Genomic DNA, 16,564 nt, shown 5'->3' with positions numbered 1-16,564 from the left:
CTTGTTCTGATAGCCAGAGTTGGAAGAGTGGGAAGATCCATGGCCACATTTGTTCTTCTGCTGGTAAGGCTGACGAAACGGAGGAGGAGGAGGCAACCAGAACTTTTGTTGCTTAGCAGCCACTAGTGAGGAAGAAGAAGACTGAACTGCGTCTCTGACTCTCTTCTTAGAAGCCTCACACTTGAGCTGAGCAGCCTCTTGCTTCAGTGCCATGTTATAGAATTGATCAAACTGAGTAGGCTCAACAAGAACGAGAGCTAACTGCAGATCCTCTCTAAGGCCACCTCTGAAGTGATAGATCATGCTCTTTTCATCAGGAACGTCTTGTTTAGCGAAGTGAGCAAGTTTCTGAAACTGGATGTTGAATTGATACACGAACATGTTGCCTTGCTTGAGATTGCGGAACTCCTCACGCTTGCTCTCAACAACACTTTGTGGAATGTGGTGCGCTTTGAAGTCCCGACAGAAGTCAGTCCAAGTGATCACACGACCTCCTCTGGAATCTTTGTATTGTTGATACCAATCAGCAGCTTGGTCCTTGAGCTGAAAAGAAGCGAACTTGACATAGTCCTCCGGCCTGACATTGCTACATTCAAAATGCTTGTTGATCTCCACGAGCCAATCATCGGCATCTGTGGCCTCGGCACAGTAGCTGAAAGACTTGGGCTGATTTGCGAGAAACTGGTTGAGGGTAGCGAAGTGAAGCTGATTCTTGCCTTGGCCTTGATTTCCTTGATTGCCTTGCCCTTGGGTGCGTTCTTGCAAGAGTTCCAGAATCATCTGGGCATTGGCGTTGGTGGCTGCCATGATAGCTTGCCATGCCTCCGGAGGCGGAGGTGGTGGCGGAGGGTTCGCCTGACTCCCTTCATTGCGTTCCGGATTCTGACGCGTTGGTGGAGCCATCCTGAAGAGGGTGACATCCGTTAGCATCTTGATAGACAAATAGTCAAGTTGAATCAACGAGTAGAAATTGCAACATATAGTCTTCACAATAAACATTCGAACGAGGATGAACGAATGAATTCCATAGTAAAACATCACACTTCCATTAAGTTGAGAAGCCACTTAGAAAAAAAAGGTATGGAATCAATATTTGACTTCGAAGCAACTCGAATACCACAATTCAAAACAAAACAAAGGATTGGCTTGCAGAATAAGCCGGAACAAACATATGATTGAGATTTCGTCCGAAGTTTTCGTGGTGGGGCCCACACAGGCTCAATCGTACAGCACCATCATGTACAAGGCAGTGCACATGACATACGAAGCGTCCCTGAGTCGGCATAGCCAAGGACTCTTTAAGACACTACGAGACCACTGTAAAACCAACCGTGGAAAGGCGGACCACTAGACGTCGAACCCCAATCTCATCTCATGCGTCTGTCGGAAAGATATCCTAGGAGCTACTTGAATTCCCACTTATAAACTCCCGAAACTTTCTGGTTATGCAATCTGGTGTTGGGGATACAGGGGACACAAAATATATCACCCAAACAAGCAATCCCTAGATCCAGCTGTATCCATCCGTCAACACATAACCAAGAAACCTTCAGAAATCATGTACCTCAACCTTCGAAAAGCATCCGTTATACGAGTTATGGCAATACTCCCGAACTCCCGCCCCAGTACTGGGTGGCGTCGAGGTGATCTCACCAACAACTGCATAAAAGAGATTTCGATGTCGGCGAAACTCAGATATTCCAGAACTGCAACGATAAATTTGTGACGACAACACCTCGAAGCTCAACTCCCCGGGACACTGCCACAACCCCTAAATGTCAGGAGGCACCAAGAACAATGTTCTCGTCACAAAACCATCGGAACGATTCTAAGATACCCGCGTGATCCTAAAAAAAATTTAGTGAAATTTGAGAAGAGAAGAGTCAAAACTTCTACGTCAGGAGACCTCACCAGAGCGACGAAGGGACTGAGGAGTAAAAGAATCCTACTCTCCGATATATATAATCCTAAGACTCAAAACATTTTTGTTCTAGACTCAACAACGCCAGCGATGCGATCAAGCAGGGGGCTCCTAAGTCGGGGATGGCTCTGATTACCAACTTGTAACACCCACGATGCGGCTATATCTCCCACGTGCCGAGGCACGACTTAGAGGCATAACCGCATTGTGGTTTTATCGCAAGAAGGGTCATCTTCACACAATCCCATGTAATGAACAAGAATGGGATAACGAGAGTTGGCTTACAATCGCCACTTCACACAATACATAAATATAATTCATACATCATCCAAAATCCACACATATAGACCGACTATGGTCAAATCCAAATGAAAATAAGATAACCCCAAATGCTAGATCCCCGATCGTCCCAACTGGGCTCCACTACTGATCATCAGGAAAAGAAACATAGTAACGACCACGTTCCTCATCAAACTCCCACTTGAGCTCGGTTGCGTCATCTACACTGGCATCGTCGGCACCTGCAACTGTTTTGGTAGAATCTGTGAGTCACGAGGACTCAGCAATCTCACACCCGCGAGATCAAGACCATTTAAGCTTATAGGAAAGGATGGTGTAATGAGGTGGAGCTGCAGCAAGCACTAAGCATATATGGTGGCTAACATACGCAAATGAGAGCGAGAAGAGAAGCAACGCAATGGTCGAGAAGATAGGAAAGATCAAGAAGTGATCCTGAAACTACTTACGTTCATGCATAACTCAAACCATGTTCACTTCCCGGACTCTGCCGAGAAGAGACCATCACGGCTACACACACGGTTGATGTATTTTAATTAAGTCAAGTGACAAGTTCTCTACAACCGGACATTAACAAATTCCCATCTGCCTCATAACCGCGGGCACAGCTTTCGAAAGATAATACCCTGCAGGGGTGTCCCAACTTAGCCCATCAGAAGCTCTCACAGTCAACGAAGGATAAACCTTCTCCCGGAAAGACCCGATCAGTCTCGGAATCCCGGTTTATAAGACATTTCGAGAATGGTAAAACAAGACCAGCAAAGCCACCCGAATGTGCCGACAAATCCCGATAGGAGCTGCACATATCTCGTTCTCAGGGCACACCGGATTGTCCAAGCTTCCGATAGGCGAGCCCAGAGTTTCCCCTGGTGGCCACCGGCGACTGACAGGTTGGACCAATACTCAGAGGAGCACTGGCCCGGGGGTTTAAATAAAGATGACCCTCGGGCTCGCGAAAACCCAAGGGAAAAGGCTTAGGTGGCAAATGGTAAAACCAAAGTTGGGCCTTGCTGGAGGAGTTTTATTCAAGGCGAACTGTCAAGGGGGTCCCATAAATCACCCAACCGCGTAAGGAACGCAAACTCAAGGAACATAATACCGGTATGATGGAAACTAGGACGGCAAGAGTGGAACAAAACACCAGGCATAAGGCCGAGCCTTCCATCCTTTACAAAATATATAGATGCATTAATTAAATAAGAGATATTGTGATATTCCAAAATATCCATGTTCCGACATGGAACCAACTTCAACTTCACCTGCAACTAGCAACGCTATAAGAAGGGCTGAGCAAAAGCGGTAACTTAGCCAAACAACGGTTTGCTAGGAAAGGATGGTTAGAAGCTTGACATGGCAATATGGGAGGCATGATATAGCAAGTGGTAGGTAGCGCAACATGGAAATAGAGCGAACAACTAGCAAAGCAAAGATAGAAGTGATTTCGAGGGTATGGTCATCTTGCCTGCAAGGTTCTCAGAGTTGTCGAAAGGTTGATCCTCGTAAGCGTACTCAACAGGTTCCTCGTTCAAAAACTCGTCTCCCGGATCTACCCAAGACAAAACACAAGCAAACGGAACCACAATCAATCACGGGAAATGCACAAGCAACATGATGCAAAACATGCATGATATGCGAGATGTGATATGCGATGCATCTGCATGCTCCGGAAGAAAAATGATGAACAAGGCAGTAACTTGGCAAACCAAGCATGCCACTGGAAAGATGAGATGATTTCGGTCGAAATCGATATAAAGATCACCGGAAACGGATGCACGGTTTGCAAATGGCAAGCAAAACAAGAATGACACGAATATGTGATTAACAGCATGATAGCACTTAGAATGAAATAAGTAACAATGCTACAACACTCCAACATAGCAACAAAGCATATGGTAGTAATCTACAGAAGATGGTTGACAAAAGATGAACACTGAGCTATGGCTAGATCACAACATAACAAGCTCAAACAAGCATGGCAAAAGTGCAAAAGATATCAGGTTCACAGACTTGTGAAATTACTGGACATGCCTGAAACAGCATCAGGTAGCAATGTTCAGAGCACAAAATCAACATGCTACAGGAACTTAACATAGCAAAACACGGAATGGAATGAAACTACTAAAAGGATGGAACAAAAGTCCCTTACTGACCATAAGCCAAAAAGGACCAGAAGATATAATGGCAACCATGTAAACATAGCAAGTTTCATTAACAGGTTTCAAACAGCAGAAAACAGAGCATGGCAGAAACAGACATTATGAGGGCATCTTTGTGAGCTTTATGCACTCACCACAAGGCAATTCATAACAAAACAAGCATACCTACAGCAAGATGGTATGTTTATGAAGCTATCCATGGCAAGAGCAAGTACATAGCATGTATGAAACAACTACAACAAGCTTGGCAAAATTGAATATCATGTTAACAATCTGCCAGAAATATTTTATAGCAAAAGTAGAGCAAGATTGAGTCATGCGACGGCACTCCATAATTTCAAACAAGGGCATGAATGGATCACCTACAAGAATATCTACAAAACATCCTTACTGAACATCACCAAAATAAGCATGGATCTCTCTGTAGACACATGGATACATAGCAACAAAATAACAGCAGTCACAGACTTAGTAAAATTACCAAGTCTCTGAAAACAGAAACATTACGAAGCCTAGTTTGCATGCTTGTGCTAGTCAGCACAGAGATCACAAAAATACATGGCATACACCTCTGTAAAGATGGCATGGCATACATCAAAACACATGTAGAGCTCATGCCTATAAGATGCACAGATTAAATGAAACAAAAATAACATATCCTCAAGTTCTTCTAAGTAACAGCAGTTAACAGCAACTAGCACTCTTGCACCAGAGATTTGGGCATCAAGATGGACTCAAATGAACTTGGCGTAATGGAGCAAAATGAAGAGCATCTAGAGGCGAAGATTTTGATATATTACACGCACGAAACAGAGCTATACGCAGAGAGTTATGCCATGATGAAGTATGCAACAGAATATGAAATATCACAGACTTGGAGAAAATCGGGGGAAACAGAAGTCAACCCTAGGGTTCGACCCGATCGGATCTGGCTCGAGGGAGCTCGAGGCGGCGTCTCGCCGGAGCTTCGGCCGGAGCGGGAGGAGCTCGGGAGGGTGCCGGGGGACGCCGAGGAAGGAGGGGGCCACCGGATCCGGGCGCGGGGAAGAGGGAGGCGCGGTCGCGGGCGGCGCCGGCGACCTCGGCGGGCGCGGTGACCGCGGTTGCGGGCGGCGGCGCCGGCGGGTACGGCGGCGATGGCGGCGGAGGGCTTCGGCGGCGTGGGAGGAAGAAGGAGGCGGGGCGCGGGCGGAGCCGGCTCGGGCCGCGGGGGCCGGCTGCGGGCCTCCCGGGCCGCGGCGGCGCGACGTACGAGGCGCTGACGTGGCGGCCTCTGAGTGGACGGGGGCGGCGGCGGCTTTCGTCCGGCGTCGGGCGGACACGTCCGGCGCGCGGAGGGAGAGGCTAGGGTTTCGGGGATCCATAATTTTGGAGGGGGGAGGTGTTTATATAGCTAGAGGGAGCTAGGAGAGTTCAAATGGAGCACGGTTTTCGCCCACACGATCGTGATCAAACGACGGAGAGCATGGAGGTGACTTAGAGGGGTTTTGGGCTGTTTGGAGGGGGGTTTTGCTGCAACACAAAAAAGGAACTTGCGGTTACCCGGTTAACCGTTGGAGCACCAAACGACCTCCAAATGGAACGGAACTTGACAGGTGGTCTACCGTTGGTATACCAAGGCCACTTGGCAAGACTCGGACCATTCCGAGAACGTTCAACACCCGCTCACGAAAAGAAAACAAGAGGGGTGCTGTAGGAGATATGCCCTAGAGGCAATAATAAATGATATTATTTATCTCCGAGTTCACAATTATGTTTATGTTCCATGCTATAACTGCAATGATTCTCGAGTCTGCAATATCCACGAGGCTCGGAGGAAGACTCATATGCACATGTGGAATAATAAACGGTAAGAAGTATTCCTAGTCTGGCCTCTAAGATTAGCTCAAGTGTTGCATGATGATTCTGTTTTCCTGGTCATGGGCATGTCTATGCCAGCAACTTTGAGGGCACAATGTTAGGAGAACATTTGTGTTGAATCGACCCGGATTGATGTTATGCTATGAGATTCATTCGTCACAAGTTTATTGGTACATAACACAGAGATGGTTAATGTTTGCATAATTCCTTAGACCATGAGAGTATCGAGTTTCTTCATGCTTGCTTCATGAACTTTGGGGTTTGTTAAACGTCATCCGTAACTGGATGGCTATTACGGCGGCTTACGGGTTCATGGGAAAGTATGTTAAGTAACTTGATAGCTCGAGATTGGGATTTGCTCCTCCGACGATGGAGAGATATACTCGGGCCCTCTCGGTGTTACGGTGTCCATCATCGTCTGGCCAGACACATTGTGATTTGATCACGGGGATGCCGGAACACGAAACGAGAAAAGAGAACAAAACCGGTAACGAGGTAACTTGCATAGTGGACAAAGTGTTGGCCCACGGGGATGCAATAAATCTCACCTCAGGTGTTTGTGATATATCGTGAAGCAACAGGAATAGCTCACCTCAACTGGAGGTTCACTCGAATATTCATTCGTGTGGGTATAGGGGTCAATATGGGTGTCCACGGCTCCGATGTTGATCATTGATCGGAAGGGGTTCCAGGTCATGTCTATACTTCACCGAACCTATAGGGTCACACGCTTAAGGGTCATCTATCTGCTGAATACTATACAGGGAGTCTGAGAGAAAATTACCGAAAAAGTTTCGGACACCGAAAAGTTTCGGACAGCGGAATCGACCGCAGAGAGAGGTCACCGGATGAGTTTCGGTGAAACCGAAAAAGTTGTTTTGGGGTATGCCATTAAGTTAAAATGGTTTCGGCACATGCCTGATAATTCTTGGAGGGTGCCAGAATCATTCTGAAAACTTTTTGGAATTTTCAGAAATAAAAACCGAAAATGTTTCGGAGCTGCCGGTACTGCTTTGGCTTTTTTCGCAGATGAAATTCACTAATCTGAAATTGTTTCAGAACGAATCCAAAATCATTTTAGTGGGTACTAGAATTATTCTAAGACCCACAGAAATATTTTCGGATTTAGTGGACGCGAAAAATTGTCTTCATGAATAGTGAAAACGCATTCTTGTTTGCTTTTCGCAGATGAAAATCACTAAACCGAAATTGTTTCGGAACGCGTTGAAAATTATTTTAGTGGGTACTGGAAATGTTCTGAGCCCACATAAATATTTTCAGTTCGAACGGACGCTGAAAAATGTCGTCATGAATAGTGAAAGTGCTTTTTGCTTGGCTTCTTGGAGAAGCCACCTTGAGGGCCTTTTTGGTATTCCCCCCCCCCCTTGGCTTCTTGGAGAAGCCACCCTTGGGCTTGGCCTATAAATAGGGGTGGAGGCGGCTGCCTAAAGGATCATCCCTTGCTCTCATACACATGCCATGCATTATCTGGCTTCTTCTCTCCCTCCCATGAAAAGAGTTTCGTAGAGCCGTAAGGCTGTCTGGGTTCCGGCAGGAACTAGTTCTGGACGGCGAAGCCCTGCCGGATAGATGACACCGTATGTGTGCAACTCTGTAGAGAGATCGTAGTTTCGGTCTTAGTTCGTGAGTGCCTCCCGAAGGGCTGTCCGTGTGACCGTCCGAGTTTCGAAGGTCCTCCCGAAGGGCTGTCCGAGTGACCGTTCAAGTTTCGAAGGTCCTCCCGAAGGGCTGTCCGCGACACCGTCCCGGGGGCTGTTCGACCGCCTCCCGGAGGGCTGTCTGAGGAGCAGATGAGGGTATACATCCTCGCGGTTGGGAGGTTGTAAATCCTAGCTGCGGGGATCTGCACCGCCGATCGTCATCGACTCTACTTCCCGCTGCGCTACGAGTCGGTAACGAAAAAGATCAAACCATGTATGCAGTCTCCATAGTGGTCCTGGGCTGGTGCGTAGGTCGGAAATTTTTTGTTTTCTGCTGCGTTCCCCTACAGGTGCGCCGGAGGAGGTGGGAGTGCCGGATTACAAAACGGACAACGGGGAAAATGCTCGGATGCAAGAGGCGAACACGTATGCAAATGCAATGCACATGATGACATGATATGAGATGCATGACATGAACAAAATGCAAAACGAAAAACAAAACCCGACCACGAAGGGAATATCATAACACATAGCCGAAAATGGCAAGAGTTGGAGTTACAAATATGGAAAGTTACATCCGGGGTGTCACACCATCAAATACACTTCTCTACTCCTTGCATCCACTCACCCTGGACAGTCTCAGCCAAGCTCTTTCATGCAATGCAGGCTAGAGCCCCTAGGGAACCAAACACGCCCTAAGTGAATAACGATGTAAACCCATGTCCCACCGGTGCGGCAAGTTGCAAAGCGTCAATGACTTGTCGACTTAGGGCATCTCCAACATGGACTCTCAAAACGCACATAAATGTTCGAATGTAGCTGCCTGGACCGCAGTTTGTCATCCAACGTAGTATCCCATCAGTTCGCTGACCTGTCCGGCTGTCCAACATCCCGCATATTGGACGCAAACCAGGGGGCTCTGCGGGCATTCGGGCCGCTGCCACGTACGCATCCGACACCTCGAACCCACCCAAAATCCTCTCTTGCTTCTGCGCCCTCTCCCGTCCGAAGTGGTTGCTGCGCATTCATGTTGGTCAGCGCCAGAGCGGATCCGACCTCTCAATGGAGTTGACATTGAAGCAGCGCGCCGTGGCTAAGAGAGACGCCCGCGCCACATCCAGGTCTTTGCGCATATTCATTGCCCGAAGAATGTGACTACACGCATGCAAACACGGCTGCCCAATCATCCGCTTGTCGGCATTAAATAGGTGCAGATACCAAGAATCCAACTCCGACATCTACATTGACACAGCCCACATATTGGCCTGTCTGTCACCCGCTATTTAAATGCGAACTCGCCAGGCATGATCCGCACTGCACCACATATGCTTCCAATCCTCCTTCATGCACCATCTCTGCTATGATCGTGAGCTCTAGAGCAATGTGAGAGAGCCTCTCGATGGAGCAAAAGCACGAGGTAGCTGGCCTTGCGGCCGGCTAGCAGGATGTCGTGCAAGGCGGATACAAGCAAGCTCGTTGGCGTGCTCGTCAGAGGTGAGCAACGAGGACCCGATGATGAGGAAGCTTCCGACGATGAGCCGACACCCCCACCCACGCCAGTCCATGACGGCTTCGCCATGGAGCAGGCGCAAGCGCCCTTCAATGCCGTGATGGTAGAGGCTTGTCGGTGCCGCAGGTGTCGGCGGTCTGGTGGGCGCAGGACGAGCAACGCTATAACTCGCCCTCCTCGAGCATCACCGGTTGGCGGAGGGCCAAATCTACGGCGAGTGCGGAGGCCGTGGCAGCCATGGCCGTGAGGACCCGAACTTCGTCGAGGAGTAGCGGGCGCACTACGAGGCCACGCGCAGCGCTCGCACAGCAGAGTCGGACGCGCATGCGGTCGTGGACGAGAGCACCGGCAGCTGCGTGCCATTGGCGCCACTAGGACCACGAGGCCGGCCCGTCCACGCGCATCGTTGACCACACTTCCACCAACGACGACTAGACTGCGGACTCCGATTAGAAGGAGTAGGACATGGGAGATGGCGATGCCTTGTGTCCCATGTGAGCCAGTCTGTGTCACATGTCTTACTCTTCCTTGCCAGTGTCCTGAAACTTCACTTTCCGTGGCCCACGGCCGCCAAGGATGCCGAACATGGGAACAACAAGGACTTGGAGGATGGCCGCTGGAAAAGATCTTGACAAGCTTAACTTCCGGACACTTTTTCTTAATGAAATATGTCAAAAAATGTAATGAACGTGTTCCGGTTTACATGAAAATTGTCTGATTGTTCAAATCTCGTTTGAAATATATGCGGACACAGTTAAATGGCTGGACGCGTCCACTACACACGTGTCCGTTTAAGAGGTCCACGTTCCGTCCCCTGCCTTCGCTCACGACCGAGCCTCTATATTGACCGTGTCGAGTAAACTGGCATTTTTGTGTTGCGCGTCGTCAAACACGGTGGTGCTGTGATGCTTCCAAATCCACCACGACACGAACATGATCTTCGAGAAGGTGTCCCTGCGCAACATGGGCGGATGGCCAGATAGTACTAGTTCACAACCACCAGTCTACAAAATCCTCCAGTGGCAGGCGACCCAGAGGAGGCAAGTCTTGAAAATGGGCCACTGGTCTCAAAGCAAACACTTCGAGAAATGGTTTTCGCATGCGAGCCAAATGAAGAAAAGACTTGTCGTAGTATTGAGCATCGATAGCCCAACGACTTCGGCTTGAACAGCCTATCCAGCCGAGTCCACACATGGAAACGTCAAAAGACGAAGTTAGCAGCGTGGCAAAAGTGCTATGTTGAAAAACTCCGATCCAATGTGTACAATAAGTTCACGCAGATAGCGGTGCTACACTTAAAAATCCCGATTTTGCTCAAAAAAAACTTAAAAATCCCGATTTTTACAACCCTTTCTTTTTCAGCTCTTCGCGTCACGTAAAGTGGCTGTCCAACTAGGTGTAGATGCAACATCAGTTATTCATGCAAGTGAACAATACCTTGTGGATCAGTTAATTTTCGACAGTCAACAAGACACAATGATTTCGGAACTTGAATTCCAGTTCAAGTTGCAAGTAAACAGCAGATACAGGCTGCGCAGAAACTGCTCGAGGCTAATAAGAATTTCCACAAGGTATTCCTCCAGCGTCTGTAGTCACAGGCAATATGTTGGTCTAATATTCAGTACGACTAGATTGGGAACGCGCCTTGGCGCGAGGGTGCCGGTCCCAACGTTTTGATCAAGCAGGTAATGGTAAGTTAGTAGGAATTCAGATTTAGCAGATACATTAATACATGATAACAATAAGGAGAAGAAAAAACACTCAATTGCAATATAAGCAAGACAAAATGATGCTCAGATTATAAGGCAGGATGAAGCTCAGTGTGTTCATAAACCACAAAAGATATCCACTCACATGAAGTTCGATACAAAAAGCGAGAGTATAGAAGAGGAGGTAATAAGAGTAGGAACATAATAAAGGAGAGCCAATGACGAAGCCATAGCTAAGTGCGGCTTGCCGCACCCGGCAGCACCGCTGGTGCTGCCGGGTATACTCATATCCAATCCGGTAGTACAATTATTGAAGCATTGCAAATATAAAAAATAGCATAATGTAGTTGTGTTTACCAATCAAATATATCAAGTTTATATCAGAAGCATTGCATCGATACATACATCCAGTACATAGCAATTGATCCAGACAACTACAAAAGGCTTTAGTCCAAAAGCAAGCCAAGACAATCCATTATAACATAACAAATACAATAAACCAGGTCATGGCATGTCTTGATCAAGAGAGATGCAATGGGAGATAATAAACCTACTTAGTTAGGCTATACCCTAACACTTGATAGCTCTACCGGGTTGTCTCCTTGATTAAATCCTTACACATCACGACCTTTGCGCTTTCGTGCCTCTCCAACAGACATTTTGACATATATAAACACGTCTTGTTTCAGTAAATAGATCAAGCATCCCACTTGGATATTCATACATGCAACCTGTAATATGTATGGCAACACAAAAAAATGCAAACAAATAGAGGCAATGAGAACCTGAATGAGAACACTAATACATTTGCTTGTGTATTTTTTTGAAAAATACTATTGGAACTAAACCTACTGAATGAACCAGGGAGCAAAATCAAATGTTTGTAGCTAACTAATTCAGCTATCTGATCTAACAAATATTGCTCTGAACTAAATATATGTGTGTAGCTGTATAGTTCTAAACCATATATAGTTCTTGGAACTAAAAAGTTCTCATGAATATATTCTAAATTTATCTTGTTACCAAGAATGGTCGAAGAAACCTATATTATGGCCTTACGAGTATGCAAGTTCTACCAGCTTGTAAAATAATTTAGAGAAAGAGAACGAAAAGTGACATCTCACCACCTGAACGGGACACAGGGGTGTGGCAGGAAGGAGCATCATCCATTTGGTTGGGCTTGATCCCCTTGTGTGTGTGCCGCTGCTTGGTGGAGGGACGGAGACATGGAGCTCACGGATGTAGGCCACAAACGCTTGGACTCCAGGGCGGGGAGGGAGAGTTCAGCTGAGATCTGCCTTGTAATGTATCAGCGTCTTACCCGGTGACGCCGAGTTGTATTGGAAGGGGATGGCAAGTCCTTTCCTAGAGAAGTTTTGCCCCATCATTACCTTCTGATGGTTCTAATACTTAATGGTATGCCCTATTTCCACAACTCATTAGACAATGCCCATTGTGTCCTTGTAGTGCTTGAGCTTGTCTCGTACACCATAGAAGCCAGTTCCTATTATTGCGTCTATCAAATGAAGTCTATTGCATGCATTAGAACAAAAACAAAATCACATAAAGCACAAAAAGGAATGCATGTGAGAGGAATAAAACACACATCACAATAGGATAGATAATAAATGGTGTAGCCGGGGGTGGAGTCACGAGGCATTATATTCAGGGCTAGGTTGAGTAGCTCGATCTGGACGTCCAGCCAACGGGGATCTCCTTGCTCTGGACACACTTCCTCGCCGGCTTCTTCTTGTCATCCTTGTTGGCTTCCTCGGTGCCCCACTTGGTTTTGGCCTTGCCAACGGCGCCAGGCTTGGACTTGGCCTCCCACTTCCACTTGAGGTCGAAGTTGTCGTCGTTGGGGGAGGCGAGCTCTGTCTCCCACTTGAGAGCCTGCCCCCCGCCACATGCCTTCTCCCCGGTCGTCCACTTCATCTTGCGGCCCCCGGGGAGGCGGCGGCGTAGGTGTACTTGCGGCAAGCCGGATGCGACCCCCAGGGAGCCGGCGGAGAGGGTCGCGAGCTAATCTTCTGGATAGACCGGTGTGCACACATGATTGTGCATGATAGAACTCCGTAAGCATGCACTTACAATTGAAGTACCTGTAACACAATAAGAATAAACTGTTGTAGAGCAATGTATCAAAATAAGGGGGAAATGCAAACTGATTAAAGGCTAAACATACAGAATGATTCAAAAGGCTAAAACTGATTGAAGGCTACAATAGGAATAAAATGTTGCAAAGAAATGAACCAAAATAAGAGCAATGAAGTTCAGATAGCAGGACCACTGACTGGCACAGTGCACTTGTGAGAATGTGAGATAAAGGATAATAGAACTGATATGATTATTTTAGATGAGGAAGTGCACAAATGAATGCTTGATGTTTAGTTAAACACATTTCAGTATTCTATATTTCTATTTACCTTCGGCCCTTACTTTTCTATATTTTCTCTTCAAACCTCAATATAAACTTTAAGCCTGATAGCATATTCTACCATCCAATTGGCTTGTTCAGCTTGAGTACTCCATATGCATTTGGGCGATGGTTTTTCTATATACTGCTCGAATAAAACTATTGGACGATTTTGTTCATACATGTTCGTTTTTTGTTCATACATGTGTACTGCTCGACTAACAGTACTGAACAATTTTGCTAATACAAGTTTTCTTTTTTCTTCATACATGTTAAGAAAGAAAGTGGCATATGTGCCTAATTATATCCTTCGTATTTGTTTAGATCGCCTGGGAGACCTATATTATATGACAAAGAAGTATGCTACAGATAATTCAAGTAATTTTTATATCTTAAAAAATAAAAGTGACATGCATTTTATAGAAGGCTTTGAACTGTAGTTTTTCCTCCTTTTCTCAAGTAGACACCAAAGTTAAAAATATGGGACCAAATGTTGGATAAACACAGGACATACATGGGTCAACTAACTAATGAAGACATCAGTTCTCAAAATGCTTGCCCTCACTACTCCATGTGTGTAACAAATGTATGAAAGAAAAGGAAATCTGAGAACATTCATAAACTATAATTATAAGAGGGAATCAAGAGACGGAGAGAGGCAGACAACAACCTGGAACACCCAGTGTGGGGATGTTAAGCAATGGAGGGCTAGGTTAGGTTGGAGGCGGTGGTGGAAGGCGTTGCGCGAGAAAGGAAGTGGGCATATCCAGCGCCGCTGGTGAGCACATCAGGCCACGACCTGGGCGTTCGGCTAGCTGCTGCATGAGTGAAATCCCTTTTATTCTAAATATTTGACAACGAACAATCAAGTAAATATGCATGCACCAAAGCGTTTACCTTTGTTGATGCTAAGAGCAAGGAATTAAAGGTACCAACAGTGCAACACCCAGCTGCAATTTGTTAACAACCCACCAAACAAAAACTTCACCTAATAAATATCAAAGCTTTATATCAAAACAAATTGGCTTGCAGTTTTGGACGAATGTAAGGTGAATATGCATCATAGAGGTGAACATACATGACGGTGTAGCACAAGATGGTGAAATACCTGATCGAGCTCCTTTTTTCTGTAGATCGGCAGAGAGAGACCCCTGTAGGTTGAGCAGCCACCAATGAGATCCAGTACGGTCACATCAAGGGGAATCAACACATTTAGATGGCAGAGCACGAAGGCGAACTTTCTCCTGAGGTCTACCAAAATGTAATAAATGAGAGCTATAAAGTTGATTCCTTGCTATATATATGAGAGGGAATAGCATCAAACAATTGGAGTATGTGTACTAGTTGATTGGCAAGGATACGTACAGTCTTAAAGAGATTTTCTCCGCTGCAAAATAAATAGATGCTCTAGGCTGGGTAGTGAAACCATTCTTGTTCTATCACAACTCCTAAAATATTATGAACCAGCTTCCATATCCCCTCCTCGGGAAATCATGTAAACCTTTGATCCATAGAGCAACCGGGGATATTTTGATCCATAGTCAAATGCCAACTTCACAAATCTAATACTGGCAACAAAAATCAATTCACTGCTTATAAGATTCAAAAAAAATTCTGAATTTTGTTGTTTTTAGAGTGTAGAATTTACCTGATAGTTGATATTACTAACCTAACTATGAAGGACTAAATTCATAATCATCACTTATATGGCTTTATGAGAATACAACGCTACTGAATTAAATGATGAAAGTTGAAACAACCAGCAAAGTGGAGCAATAATGGATGCAGAATCGATGGCTTAGCGTTGTAACATCAGAGACTTGGCTCCAGCATTTAGTATGGTTCTTCATCTTTTTTTAGTATAATCAACAGTAGCAACATTTTCACAGTTATATTAGAATGCTCATAAAGGAACGTCTAATGAGAAATCACAACAACTAATCTATCTTGCATCTTATAAGGGAAGCTACAGACTGCAACATAATACATCAATTACAAAAATGCATCTAGATCCAATGTTTGACCGCATAATAAGCCACCAACGGCACAAGAAAAGCCTAAATGTCCCCTTCCTTGGAACCTAGCTAGACTAAAAGCAACAAAAACAAGCTCACCTCGACCGGCGCCACCTTGCTCCACCGCTCCCTCCTGCGCGCGTCCGCCACTCCCTCCTGCGCGCGTCCGGCACTCCCTCGCGAGGGCCGACTGCGAGCCGCGCTCTTCCTGATGAGCACCAAGGGGGCGTGGAGGAGGAAACGGCACGACAACGCGAGGGCGAGCAGAGGCGGAGGCGGCGGCGCAGCCACGTCTCCCGTGCTCCTCTTGCCGTGTGCACGCGAGGACGACGACGTCGACGCCGTGGACGCAGACGGCGGGGACCGGCAGGCCGGGAGAAGGAGCCGGCGGCGGTGTGGGGTGCAGCTAGGGTTAGCGGGTTGAGGCTGAGCCCCCTGCCGCCCCGCAACGCCTAGAACTGCCGCTTGGTGGCGGGCTGGGCTTCTGGGCGCGGGCGGGGGTTGCTGCTTCTTTGAGAGGCGGGAGGCGGTGGGGAGGAGAGGAGGCGGGAGGCGGTGGGGAGGAGAGGAGAAGAGGGGAAGAGCGCGGGGAGGAGAGGAGGCGGGCTCGAGGGGGAGGGGAACGACCAGCAGGCTCTCAACCACTTTCCCAACAATGTGAAATTACGAAAATGCCCTTGGCGGGGCACGAGAATTACACGCGGTGGCATGAGATTTTTACAGCGAGAGGTAACTATTCATTGCAACAGTGACACCTCTTCGATCCGACGGCCGAGGTCTTCCAAGGACTTGATCCGACGGCCGAGATCCGATCAAGCAACCAGATCCGACGGCCAATATTCGCTAAACTCTGAGAACGTTCATGTTCTCCCAACTAACATATATCTGGATCTGGATATCACCGATAGCATGTCTGTGTAAGACGCAAATAACAGAGAAATGCATACATGAACTGAATACCTAGAAACATATACTCCCTCCGTTCCATAATATAAGATGTTTTTTGGAGTATAGTAAAA

General features: G+C 46.8%; 1 long non-coding RNA gene across 1 annotated transcript; it reads right to left on the bottom strand.

Moving 5' to 3' along the window:
• Positions 1–11,461: 11,461 nt before the first annotated feature.
• On the bottom strand, positions 11,462–14,193 carry LOC109771885 (uncharacterized). Its single transcript, XR_002234949.4, has 2 exons — positions 12,242–14,193; positions 11,462–11,845 (listed from the first exon to the last, which is right to left on the bottom strand). It is a non-coding gene; the product is annotated as an uncharacterized lncRNA (long non-coding RNA).
• Between the last annotated feature and the right edge of the window lie 2,371 nt (positions 14,194–16,564).

This window comes from Aegilops tauschii, chromosome 1 (assembly GCF_002575655.3).
Source record: "Aegilops tauschii subsp. strangulata cultivar AL8/78 chromosome 1, Aet v6.0, whole genome shotgun sequence".
Classification (NCBI taxonomy): Eukaryota; Viridiplantae; Streptophyta; class Magnoliopsida; order Poales; family Poaceae; genus Aegilops; species Aegilops tauschii.
Note: the sequence above shows the minus strand (reverse complement) of the source record. Positions and strands in the feature narration are given on the sequence as shown.